Below are 13,359 nucleotides of genomic sequence, written 5' to 3'. Positions count from 1 at the left end.
TTTCCATAGGTTATTGGGGGCACAGGTGGTGTTTGGTTACATGAGTAAGTTCTTTAGAGGTGATTTGTGAGATTTTGGTGCACTCATCACCTGAGCAGTATACACTGCACCCTATTTGTAGTCTTTTATCCCTCACTCCCCTCCCACCCTTCCCCCCAAGTTCCCAAAGTCCATTTTACCATTCTTATGCCTTTGCATCCTCATAGCTTAGCTCCCACATATCAGTGGGAACATACGATGTTTGGTTTTCTATTCCTGAGTCACTTCACTTAGAATAATAGTCTCCAATCTCATCCAGGTTGCTGCGAATGTTGTTAATTCATTCTTTTTTATGTCTGAGTAGTATTCCATCATTTTATATATATATATGTATGTATATATATGTATGTATACCTATATATGTATGTGTATATATATGTATGTATACCTATATATGTATGTGTATATATATGTATGTATACATATATATACGAGTAAAGAAACTGATATATATGTATATATGTATATATGTGTGTATATATATGTATGTGTGTGTGTGATATATCTCACAGTTTCTTTATCCACTCGTTAATTAATGGGCATTTGAATTGGTTCCATGATTTTGCAATTGCAAATTGTGCTGCTATAAACATATGTGTGCAAGTATCTTTTTCGTGTAATGACTTCTTTTCCTCCGAGTAGATACCCAGTACTGGGATTGCTGTATCAAATGGTAGTCCTACTTTTAGTTCTTTAAGGAGTCTCCACACTACTTTCCATAGTGACTGTACTATTAACATTCCCACTAGCAGAGTAGAGTGTTCCCTGATCACCACATCCACACCAACATCTACTGTTTTTTGACTTTTTATTATGGCCATTCTTGCAGGGGTGAGGTGGTATCACATTGTGGTTTTGATTTACATTTCCCTGATCATTAGTGATGTTGAGCATTTTTTTTCCATATGTTTGTTGGCCATTTTTGTATCTTCTTTTGAGAATTGTCTATTCATGTCCTTAGCCCACTTTTTGATGGGATTATTTGTTTTTGTTTTTTTTTTCTTACTGATTTGTTTGAGTTCGTTGTAGATTCTGGATATTAGTCCTTTGTCAGATGTATAGATTGTGAAGATTTTCTCCCACTCTGTGGGTTGTCTGTTTACTCTGCTGACTGTTACTTTTGTCGTGCAAAAGCTCTTCAGTTTAATTAAGTCCCAGCTATTTATCTTTGTTTTTATTGCATTTGCTTTTGGGTTCTTGGTCATGAAATCCTTACCTAAGCCATTGTCTAGAAGGGTTTTTCCAATGTTATCTTCTAGAAATTTTATAGTTTCAGGTCTTAGATTTAAGTCCTTAATCCATCTTGAGTTGATTTTTGTATAAGGTGAGAGATGAGGATCCAGTTTCATTCTCCTACATGTGGCTAGCCAATTATCCCAGCACCATGTGTTGAATAGGGTGTCCTTTCCCCACTTTATGTTTTTGTTTGCTTTGTCAAAGATCAGTTGGCTGTAAGTATTTGGGTTTATTTCTGGGTTCTCTATAATGTTCCATTGGTCTGTGTGCCTATTTTTATACCAGTACCATGCTGTTTTGGTGACTATGGCCTTATAGTATAGTTTTAAATCAGGTAATGTTATGCCTCCAAATTTGTTCTTTTTGCTTAGTCTTGCTTTGGCTATGCAGGCTCTTTTTAAGTTTCATATGAATTTTAGAATTGTTTTTTCTAATTCTGTGAAGAATGATGGTTGTATTTTGATGGGGATTGCATTGAATTTGTAGATTGTTTTTTGGCAGTATGGTCATTTTCACACTACTGATTCTACCTATTCATGAGCATGGGATGTGTTTCCATTTTTTTGTGTTGTCTATGATTTCTTTCAGCAGTGTTTTGTAGGGTTACTTGTAGAGGTCTTTCACCTCCTTGGTTAAGTATATTCCTAAGTATTTTCTTTTTCAGCTATTGTGAAAGGCGATGAGTTCTTGATTTGATTCTCCACTTGGTCGCTGTTGGTGTATAGAAGAGCTACTGATTTGTTTACATCAATATTGTATCTGGAAACTTTGCTGAATTCTTTTATCAGTTCTAGGAACTTTCTGGAGGAGTATTTAAGGTTTTTGAGTTAAACAATAATAAACAACCACTCACACAGAAAAATAAAACAGCAGGCTAAATAGCAAACTAATAGCAGAATGATGAATGGAATTATTCCTAGGCCCAAAGGCTATTATACGTAATGTACAGTCTCTGTCTAATTCATTCATTCAGCTTTGATTCAACACCCTTTTGTTAAGTGACAGTAATAGTTACCAGTTACTGAATCCTTCCTATGGGCTAAGCAGTTGAATAAGACAGTAATGTGGTGGCTACCAATATCGGGCTTGCCTTGAGTCCTGGCAACACCAGTTATTATTTGTGCAACCATAAACCAGCTACTTCATTTTAAAACAAGTTATCATAAATATTAGTTATACCACTATTGTTAAAATATATTATCTCATTGAATCCTCACAACAACCTTGTGAGCCACTTTTATTTCTTCCTACTTTAATAATTTGCAAGGTACTGGGTGCTGGATGCTGTAGGATTTATAGAAATGACCACATCTATAAATGACCTGATCCTGCCCTCAAGGACTTTACAATGAAGTAAAAAGGACTGAATTTTAAATAATTAATTATAATCAAAAGCAGAATGAAATATTTCCCATAGCAATGTGAATGCAAAATGTTGGAGAGCACAGAGGATTCAACGGATGATGGCTTTATATAAAAGGTAGAATATGAGTTGAAACTGGAGGGGTGAAAAGGATTTGCAGAGTCATAACAGAGGTAAAGGACAATCCACAAAAGTGAGGGAGCCACAAAAGCAAAGCATGGCAGCATAAAAAAGCATTAGGGGTGCAATGCTGACCAAGGAGTGTTTCTCAACCTGCTGGCTGTAAGAATTATTTTACTGTGGCCCTACCAGAATTATTTTTGTATATGGAGTATATCAGCAAGACAATTAGAGTGCATCACACATAGAAAAGTTAAGGTTGGTTTTGTGAAATTTTTTTCAATGATATGTACGAGTATTGGGTCATAATGTAAAACATACTTCTTATTGCGGGTTGTGGTCTAATAAGTGGGGAAGGCGCTCATCTAGAGAGGTTGGAACCTAAGTCATGAAGAGAGATGGAGTGTGGGGATGAGGCTGGTGTCCTAGAAAAATCATGTCTAGAAAAATAACGCTGTGGGATGATGTATTTACATTTTAGATGAGGAATGGAAGAAAGGAAACAAGTTAGGGAAAGCTGCAACAGTCTGTGCCAGCACATCCCAAATTGCTGTGAATCAAGCCTGTTCTGGGAGTTATTAGTAGGCATGAGGAGGGGAAAGTCTTTGGGTGAGCAAATACAGGCATTGTAACATGTAGATAGAAGTGGGTTTATGGTAAAGCTAAGGAAGCTAAATCTTCTTGTTTTCATAAGTCCCTTCCAAGGCTCTGTTCTGAATTTTGTGTTCATAATTCTGTGTTCTTTTTCTTAAAAAGGACCTTCAGATTGTATAAACTTCGATACCCATCAAACCTGAATCTTCCCCAGCTTGTATATAAATTTAAGTAGGTGGCTTTTTCACAAAATAGGGCTTCTCAGAGACTTTCAGCTACTGATGTGCCAGCCGGGAGCGGTGGCTCACGCCTGTAATCCCAGCACTTTGGGAGGCCGAGGCAGGCAGATCACAAGGTCAGGAGTTCGAGACCAGCCTGGCCAACATAGTGAAACCCTGTCTCTACTAAAAATACAAACATTAGCCGGGCATGTGCCTGTCGTCCCAGCTACTCAGGAGGCTGAGGCAGGAGAATCGCTCTGTTGCCCAGGAGATGGAGGTTGTGGTGAGCCGAGATCATGCCAGCCTGGGCAACAGAGCGAGACTCGGTCTCAAAATATATATACTCGGTCTCAGTATATATATACTGATGTGCATTTTGAATCCCCCTGAGATAGTAATATTATACCTTTTCCTCTTTCCTCAAACTCCCACACCTCTCCCTTAACCCTTCCTCTCAACTGTCACTCACACCTCACATTTCACGAGCAACACAGAAGCCATTCAATGCAATTTCACTCATTGTCTCACCAATAAACCTACTGTATTGCTGTCAAAATTTATATCACAGCCCATGTTTAGGGAAAGGGTGACTTTTTTTCTTTATGTCTAATTGACCCCATCTTTCTCTGGAGTTCTCATTTCCACAAAAAAAAAAAAATGATAACAAGTTTACTAAGAGTAACTTGGTTTCTTTCCATTTAAAAGAAGCTGTTGGTTAAATAGTCTCTGTGAAGGTAAATACTCAATTTTTCAAAGTGTTTTCCATTTCCTGTTGTCTTTCTCTTCTCCTTAGGTAGCATCTGGACATAGTGGAACCCTCTGTGAGTTCACAGTAGTGGGAGAGAGGCCTCTGGTCCACCTCCTCTCCTTTGAGCCCCCAATCCCACTAGGGGATAAGTCATTCTAGTGGGCTTCTGGCCATCCAGCAGCCTCCACAGATGATACCCTGGTCTCTCACCACATCACAGACTCCCATCTCAACCTCAGTCTTATTCTGAGCCTTGGCTCCTCTCAGCACTTCCGCCACCACTGGGGGCTGGAACCAGCTGCTTTCTCAAACCTGTGGGAGAGGCTTTGTGTTGATGGAAATGTTTGTTGAAGCATCTCTCAAGCATCTCTTTCAGCCTTGATTTCTCTCCCATTCCTTTGCCTTCTTGGAGATGATGCCTCCTCAAATGTAGGGCTCATTTGAGAGGATTTCAACCACCCCAGGCTGTGTCTCAGGAAAGTAAGTACTGGCCATATAAATTTTGTTTTCTACAAATCTATCTAGAACTTTCCAATATAACATACTCTCAAGTTAGACCTCAAGAGCATTCGTGTGGCTGCTTCTTTCTTTTACACTTCTCTCTGGCCTCTCCTCCCTTTGTCCTTCCCTTGCCTGCCTGGCAGGAAGTCCCCTCATATCGTTTTCTCCTCCTCTTCTATTCTTTGTGCTTTACTCAAGACAGTACCCTCCACTTCTTCCTTGGGGCAATAATATGTGTAATTTAACCTTATAGTAGAAGGTCAGCAAGAGAGAGAAACCCAGAAAACAAAGAAAAAAAAAAGTCAGGTTATGGTTTTTAGATGTCCATTCTCCTACATGACAAATGTATTTGTTAATCCATAGTGTCTTTATCTTTTTCCATCACCACGGAGACTATTCATATAAAAGGTTAATCCTCCACTTTGTCAACAACCACAAGTACCCTCCAGGATTTCCCTTTTAGGTTATCTCGCCTCAGTGTGCCTCATCAGTCTCCTCCTCTGAGATCATCACCCTCCACATATGAACAGGTTCCAAAATCACCCATTTGACTCATTCTTGATTCTAAATGCTCCTCCAGGACAGCACCATTTCTCCTGTTATTCAGAGCAAACCTCTCAAAACAGTTGTCTCATACCACATTTCCATTTTCTTGTATCTCTCTATTTAATCCACTATATTCTGATATCTTCCTGAACCATCCCACTGAATTTAATATTGTCAAGATCACCAATGACTTTTGTATTAGTCAGCTCCAGCTACCATAACAAAATATCATAGATTGAGTCGGTTAAACAACAAAAATTTAATTTTTCACAGTTCTAGAGGCTGGAAAATCCAAGATCAAGGTGCCACCAGGACTTGGTTTCTTGTGAGGGTGCTCCTTCCGGCTTGCAGATGGCCACCTTCAAACTGTGTCTTCACATGACCTTTTCTTGGTTTATTTGTACGTATGTGTGGTTGAGGGGTAGCGGGGAGAGAGACAGAGAGAGAAGAGATCTTCCTCTTTTTATAAAGCCACCAATTCTATGTATTAGGATTACACCATTATGACCTCATTCAACCTTAATTAGCTTCTAAAAGCCCTGTCTCCAGATACAATCACATTGGAAGCAGGGGCTTCAATAGATGAATTTTGTAGGGTTGGGGTGGTGTGGAGGAGAACACAGTTTTGTCCATAGCAACTTGCTTATTGCTAAAGCCAATGAAGATTTGGATTCTCATGCTTGTCTTCTTAATAATATTTGAAATAAGAAATTATGACTGCCTTCTTGAAACACGTTTCTTAGTTCTCTGTTACCACTTTTGTTTTTCTGTGCTTTTTCCTCTGCCACTAGCCTGTCCTTCTCAAGCTTGCTTGCTAGGTCTGGCATTTGATTCTGGGGGCTGCTGAGGGTCAGTCCTGAATGCTCTCTCTCTCTCTGCCCTTTCTTTATGTTCATGACTCTCAAATTTATATTGCCAATCCAGACTTCTGGTTTGAGTTTGCTACCATATAGCCATGTGCCTACTTAACATCTTTTGAATGTTTCACGCATGTATCTTCAGCTTGACAGATTTGAAAAATAACTATTGATTTTTCTTAACACACTGCACCCCAACGCCAATTTCTTCCTATCTTATTAAATAGCATCATTTTCTTTTTCTTTTTTTTTGGCGGGGTGCGGTGGGGGGAGCAGGTGCGGGGAGGTAGGGGAGGGGATAGAGTTTTGCTCTTGTTGCCCAGGGTGGAGTGCAATGGCGCGATCTTGGCTCACTGCAACCTCTGCCTCCCTGGTTCAAGCAGTTCTCCTGCCTCAGCCCACCAAGTAGCTGGGATTACAGGTGCCCGCCACCACACCTGGCTATTTTTTTTGTATTTTTAGTACAGATGAGGTTTCACCATGTTGGCCAGGCTGGTCTCGAACTCCTGATCTCAGGTGATGCACCCACCTTGGCCTCCCAAAATGCTGGGATTGCAGGCATGAGCTACTGTGCCTGGCCCAAGAGCATCATTTTCTAACAGTTGTTCAAGCTATAAATCTAGGAATTTTCCTTAATTTCTACCTTTCCCTTACCTTCTGCATGTAATCCAAGAAAAAGTGCTTTCAACTCTCCAAATATGTATTTTTCTCTCCTCTGCCTGCCCCTTACATCATACCACAATTATGCCACAATCACCTCTCACCAGACCTTGCACATTAGCCCCTTAACTAGTTTCCCTGCTTCAGTTCCTGTCTTCTCCAATTCACGCTCCATATAAATGTAAGGGATGTTGGTTTAAAATATACCATAGCTCTTCTTCCTTCTCCTCCTCTTTCTTTCTCCTTTGTTTCTTTACCCTTCCTCAACAATTCAGCCCCTAAGCCATTCATTGGTGTTACACAACATAGGCATTCATATTGTGGGGGATTGGCCACAATGACCAGAAACGGGGGTCAGAACCCAGGGAAAGCTCAGGAGGGCATCCATGTGGGGAGAGAGCTTGATGGGTATTGCCTAAGCCTGGATGAGTGAGAAGGATATCCACATAGGAGGGCAAGGAGATGGCAATAGCCCGGCATGGCTGTTAGAGCCTGAGTGGGTGAGATTGTCAATGCCGGGGGGCGCAGAGGGTTGGCGGCAGAAATGGGAGATTGATTATATGCAGGGATGCTGATCAAATAAGTTAAATAGATTAAGGGTAATGAAAGCCATATTTCTCACTGTGGGAGAAAAGGGCTACAAATATGGAAAGGTATAAAAATAGGATTTACCCTGTGGTGTTGCACTGGAATTGGAGGCAGCAGTATGAATTCATGATCTCCAATATATACCAATGGACATAAAAATCAACAGAGGTAAATATGTGTAAACATACACACATACATACACATATAGCTCCCTAACTCTGTCCACTGAGAAAGCCTGGAAGCAGTGACACCCAAGTAACAATAAGCACAAATCTTAGTGTCTAAATACCATTTTCCACTAAAAAGAACCAGGGCTCCTAATTGAAATGGATCATCCCAAGCCTGGGGCAAGGGAAGTACTAGATGACTGTGGAAAATGTTTTGTGTGAGAAATCAAGAAAGTGTTCATAAAATGATGGAAACATATCAAAAGAACACAGAAACCACCTTGAAGGGGTTGCCGCTGGTCACATCTGGAACTATTTTAGCACCAAAAAAATAGTGATCATACTAAATAATTATTCATTAAATAAAATAACAAATTTTAAAGGTAACTTTTCAATGGAGAGGCCTGGCTCTTACCTGACCATAATCAGGTGATCAAAGTTAAAATCACTGGCTTAAATAGGTTGCTCAAAACCATGCACCACTTTATAGGATGTAATGCATCATTCTGATGATATTCCTGCCAATTATACATAACCTGAATTTAATCATAAAGTGACATCAGAAACATCACAATTGAGAGATGTCTACAAAGTAGCCTCCAATCTTGCAAAGTGTCAAGATCATGGCCATCGAAGAAAGGTAGGGCACTATAGCAGATTGAGGAAAACTAGAGATATGCTACCTAAAAGCAAAGCATGATTTTGAATGGAATCCTTTTGCTATAAAGGACATTATTGTGACTATTGGCAAAACTTGAATAGGGTCCAAGGATTAGTTAATAGTAATGTATTGACTGTAATCTCAGCACTTTGGGAGAGCCAGGTGGGTGGACCACTTGAGGTCAGGAGTTCAAGCCCAGCCTGGCCAACGTGGTGAAACCCCATCTTTACTAAAAATACAAAAAGTAGCTGGGTGTGTTGGTGTGCACCTGTAATCTCAGCTACTCAGGAGGCAGGAGGATGGCTTGAAGCCAGGAGGCGGAGGTTTTAGTGAGCCGAGAGCCTAGGTGACAGAGCAAGACTGTCTTAAAAAAAAAAAAAAAAAAAGTAATGTATTGATTTAATTTCCTGATTTGTGGGATCGTATTTTGAGTAGTAGGAGAATATCCTTGTTATAAAGTGGTTGGGTTGATGGGTCACATGGTAGGCAGCCTTTAAAATGTCTCCATGATCCTTTCCTCTTGATATTCATGCACTCATATAATCCCCACCCACTGAGTTACATCTATGCCCAGTGACTCACTTCCAAATAATAGAACACAGCAAAAATGATGGCATATCACTTATGAGATTAGCCTTTTTGGTTACAAAAAGATTGTGGCTGCCATCTTGGATACTCTTTCTCCTTTTCTTGCTCACTCACACTGAGAAGTCAGCTTCCATGCTGTGAGCTTCCCCATAATGGGAAGTACATGGCAAGGAACTGAGGGAGGCCTCCAGCCACATGCCAGTGAGGAACTGAATCCTCAGAAAGCAACTGAAGGCCTTAGTTCAGAAGCCTAAAAGGGGCTAAATCCTGCCAATGACCACTTGAAAGAGCTTGGAAGTGAATCTTCCTACAGTTGAGTATTTGAGTGAGATTGCAGCCCTAGCCAACACCTTGTTCAAAGACTTCTGAGAGTCTCTGAGGCAGATGACCCAGCCAAACCACACCTGGATTTTGACCCACAGAAACTCTGAGATAATAAATGTTGTTTAGTATTTACATTTCTTTCTGGATTTTCTTGGATTTTAATGAAAAGTTGGGACACAAGGCATCAGTCTTCAAACTACATTCTGCTGTCTGCGGGCAAATAGAACTTCCTTTCTCCCTTTATTTTAGAATTAAATACATTCTAAATACATAATCTCATTCCTAAAGCTGCTAAGCTTTAGGGTAATTTGTTAGACAACAATAGATAACTAATATAGGGCATCATATTGCAACTTACTCTCAAATGGTTCTGAGGAAAAGGCTGTACTTGAAGTCTGATATTGTTTTTTGTTTTATAAAGTGTGTGCCTGTGTGTGCATAATGGATTATATCACTTTCCAACTTAAATGTCTTTACTGGCTTCCCATCACATGTAGAACAAAATCCAAACTCCTTGCCATGTCCTCCATATTGCCCTTGCCCATTTCTTCAGCTCCTTTTCCCCCTTACCCCTCCTAACTTCTGCCACACTGGTTTTCTGTCAGTTCCTTGGACAGATCCTGCCCTCTCCTATCATAGGGCCATTGAATTCACTGCTACCCCTTCCTGGGATGCTCTCTCCCAATTCCTCATGTGAATATTCTAATCTTATCTTTGGAATCTCACTATAAATATTAGCTTAAGTCCCTTACCCCTCCTTCATATTCTCTTGTTCAGCCCCTCATTCATTTCTTTCATATACTTTATCAGAGGTTGTAATTCTCCTATTTGTGTACTTGTTTTGATCAGTCTCAGCCTTTGATAAAGACAAACCCCATGGGAGACATCCTCCTCTTCTACACCATTATATTCCCAGTACCTAACAAATAGTAAATACTCTTTAAATACTTGTTGAATGAATTGATTAATATAATGTTGATCATCTGCGTAGAATTTTTCAAAGTCAAATTTGATTAATACTCACTCCTGAAAAGAAATTTTAAGGCTATATAGAGAGTTCAATTGTACCAATATAGGCTGATCATACCGATCAAGACTCATCATAATAGATTATTTATCTTTCAACATCAAAATTAAGAGTGTCCTTTTTCTATATTACATTCTGGTTATCTTGGTTACCACACTTACCTGTCTCTACAAGTGGGTTTCTTTTTCTTTTTTTTTTTTTCATTCTTTCAATCCCTGTTTTGCAGATATCACAACAGAGTTGTATTCTACGTACAGTAAAATCCCACATTCAGATAACAGCACATTCTTCCAAGAGTTCCAGGAACAGCCTCCGTGTGGATTTAATAGGCCAAGGAGCATGGCTTTCAAGAAGGCAATGACGGTGGGGCTGGGGACCCTCCTCTGACAGCTACATGACCCCATTCCTCTTCAACAGTTCAGCACCATCAGTGAGGAGAGAAAAAGGCAGAGAGAGAGACAGAAAGACAGACAGAGCATGCCCAAAATCCCCCAGCTTGTTTCTGTCAGAACACATCAGTTCCAGGTCATGTTTCTGCAGCAAGCATGTCATGGAGCAAGCACCAGCTGTCAATATGGAGAACAGAGAAGCTCCTTTGACAGATCCCATATCTACATTCCAGGCCCATTATGTCAAGATAACTTGTTGTTCCCCTTGAATGAGCTGCCTCTCCCTCTGCTGGGTCCCCAGCTGTGGAAATCCTCACTGTAGAGCCCTGAAAGATGCCACGTCTCTGCTTGTCATACATATTTACAGGCCAGAACTGCTATAGTCATAGTTGGGAGTAGGGGTGAGGAGGGACAAACAGGCAGGAACATGGCCCGTCTTCCAGAAGTGCCACCTGCCACTCCACATTCTCATCATGGGAGGTGTGTTCAGTTCAAACCTAGAATCATTAAAGTCAGCATCAGAGTTCACTTCTTTTAGTGGGAACCTCACACTTCTGAAAGTAGCTTTCAAGAAATGGGTAAACAAATCTTTTAATGAAAATTATACATTCTGCCTAATTCCTCATTACCTTTGGCTTCCAGTTTCTGGGTATGAGGGGGTTGGGGAAGAAGACAAATGTGTTTATTTGTTGACTGGGGCTGTATATTGTAAAATAAAGGGAGAAAGGTAGTTCTATTTGACAGGAGACTGTAGTGGGAAGACTGATGCCTAGTGTCCCAATTTTTTATTAACATCCAAGAAAATCCAGAATGAAATGTAGGTATTTACACTGGCCAGAGCTAGTACTGACAGTCAAGCTATTGCCCAACTCTAGGAGGAATTTTTATAAACTACAAGACTGGGTAGATTGAAAAACATATTTGTGGGGGGTAGAGCCAAGATGGCCGAATAGGAACAGCTCTGGTCTACAGCTCCCAGCATGAGTGACGCAGAAGACGGGTGATTTCTGCATTTCCATCTGAGGTACTGGGTTCATCTCACTAGGGAGTGCCAGACAGTGGGAGCAGGACAGTGGGTGCAGCGCACTGTGTGCGAGCGGAAGCAGGGCGAGGCATTGCCTCACTCGGGAAGCACAAGGGGTCAGGGAGTTCCCTTTCCTAGACAAAGAAAGGGGTGACAGACGGCACCTGGAAAATCGGGTCACTCCCATCCAAATACTGCGCTTTTCCAATGGGCTTAAAAAACGGCACGCCAAGAGGTTATATCGTGCACCTGGCTCAGGGGGTCCTACGCCCACGGAGTCTCACTGATTGCTAGCACAGCAGTCTGAGATCAAACTGCAAGGTGGCAGCGAGGCTGGGGGAGGGGCACCCGCCATTGCCCAGGCTTGATTAGGTAAACAAAGCAGCCAGGAAGCTTGAACTGGGTGGAGCCCACCACAGCTCAAGGAGGCCTGCCTGCCTCTGTAGGCTCCACCTCTGGGGGCAGGGCACAGACAAACAAAAAGACAGCAGTAACCTCTGCAGACTTAAATGTCCCTGTCTGACAGCTTTGAAGAGAGTAGTGGTTCTCCCAGCACGCAGCTGGAGATCTGAGAACGGACAGACTGCCTCCTCAAGTGGGTCCCTGACTCCCGGGCAGCCTAACTGGGAGGCACCCCCCCAGTAGGGGCAGACTGACACCGCACATGGCCGGGTACTCCTGAGACAAAACTTCCAGAGGAACAATCAGGCAGCAGCATTTGCGGTTCACCAACATCTGCTGTTCTACAGCCACCACTGTTCTGCAGCCACTGCTGCTGATACCCAGGCAGACAGGGTCTGCAGTGGACCTCTAGCAAACTCCAACAGACATGCAGCTGAGGGTCCTGTCTGTTAGAAGGAAAATTAACAAACAGAAACGACATCCACACCAAAAACCCATCTGTACGTCACCATGATCAAAGACCAAAAGTAGACAAAACCACAAAGATGGGGAAAAAACAGAGCAGAAAAACTGGAAACTCTAAAAACAAGAGCGCCTCTCCTACTCCAAAGGAACGCAGCTCCTCACTAGCAACAGAACAAAGGTGGATGGAGAATGACTTTGACGAGTTGAGAGAAGAAGGCTTCAGACGATCAAACTACTCCAAGCTACAGGAGGAAATTCAAACCAATGGCAAAGAAGTTAAAAACTTTGAAAAAAAAATTAGACGAATGGATACCTAGAATAACCAATGCAGAGAAGTCCTTAAAGGAGCTGATGGAGCTGAAAACCAAGGCTCGAGAACTACGCAAAGAATGCAGAAGCCTCAGGAGCCAATGCGATCAACTGGAAGAAAGGGTATCAGTGATGGAAGACGAAATGAATGAAATGAAGCGAGAAGGGAAGTTTAGAGAAAAAAGAATAAAAAGAAACAAACAAAGCCTCCAAGAAATATGGGACTATATGAAAAGACCAAATCTACGTCTGATTGGTGTACCTGAAAGTGACGGGGAGAATGGAACCAAGTTGGAAAACACTCTGCAGGATATTATCCAGAAGAACTTCCCCAATCTAGCAAGGCAGGCCAAAATTCAGATTCAGGAAATACAGAGAATGCCACAAAGATACTCCTCGAGAAGAGTGACTCCAAGACACATAATTGTCAGATTCACCAAAGTTGAAATGAAGGAAAAAATGTTAAGGGCAGCCAGAGAGAAAGGTCGGGTTAACCACAAAGGGAAGCCCATCAGACTAACAGTGGATCT

Source organism: Pan troglodytes, chromosome 13, assembly GCF_028858775.2.
Source record: "Pan troglodytes isolate AG18354 chromosome 13, NHGRI_mPanTro3-v2.0_pri, whole genome shotgun sequence".
Classification (NCBI taxonomy): Eukaryota; Metazoa; Chordata; class Mammalia; order Primates; family Hominidae; genus Pan; species Pan troglodytes.
Note: the sequence above shows the minus strand (reverse complement) of the source record.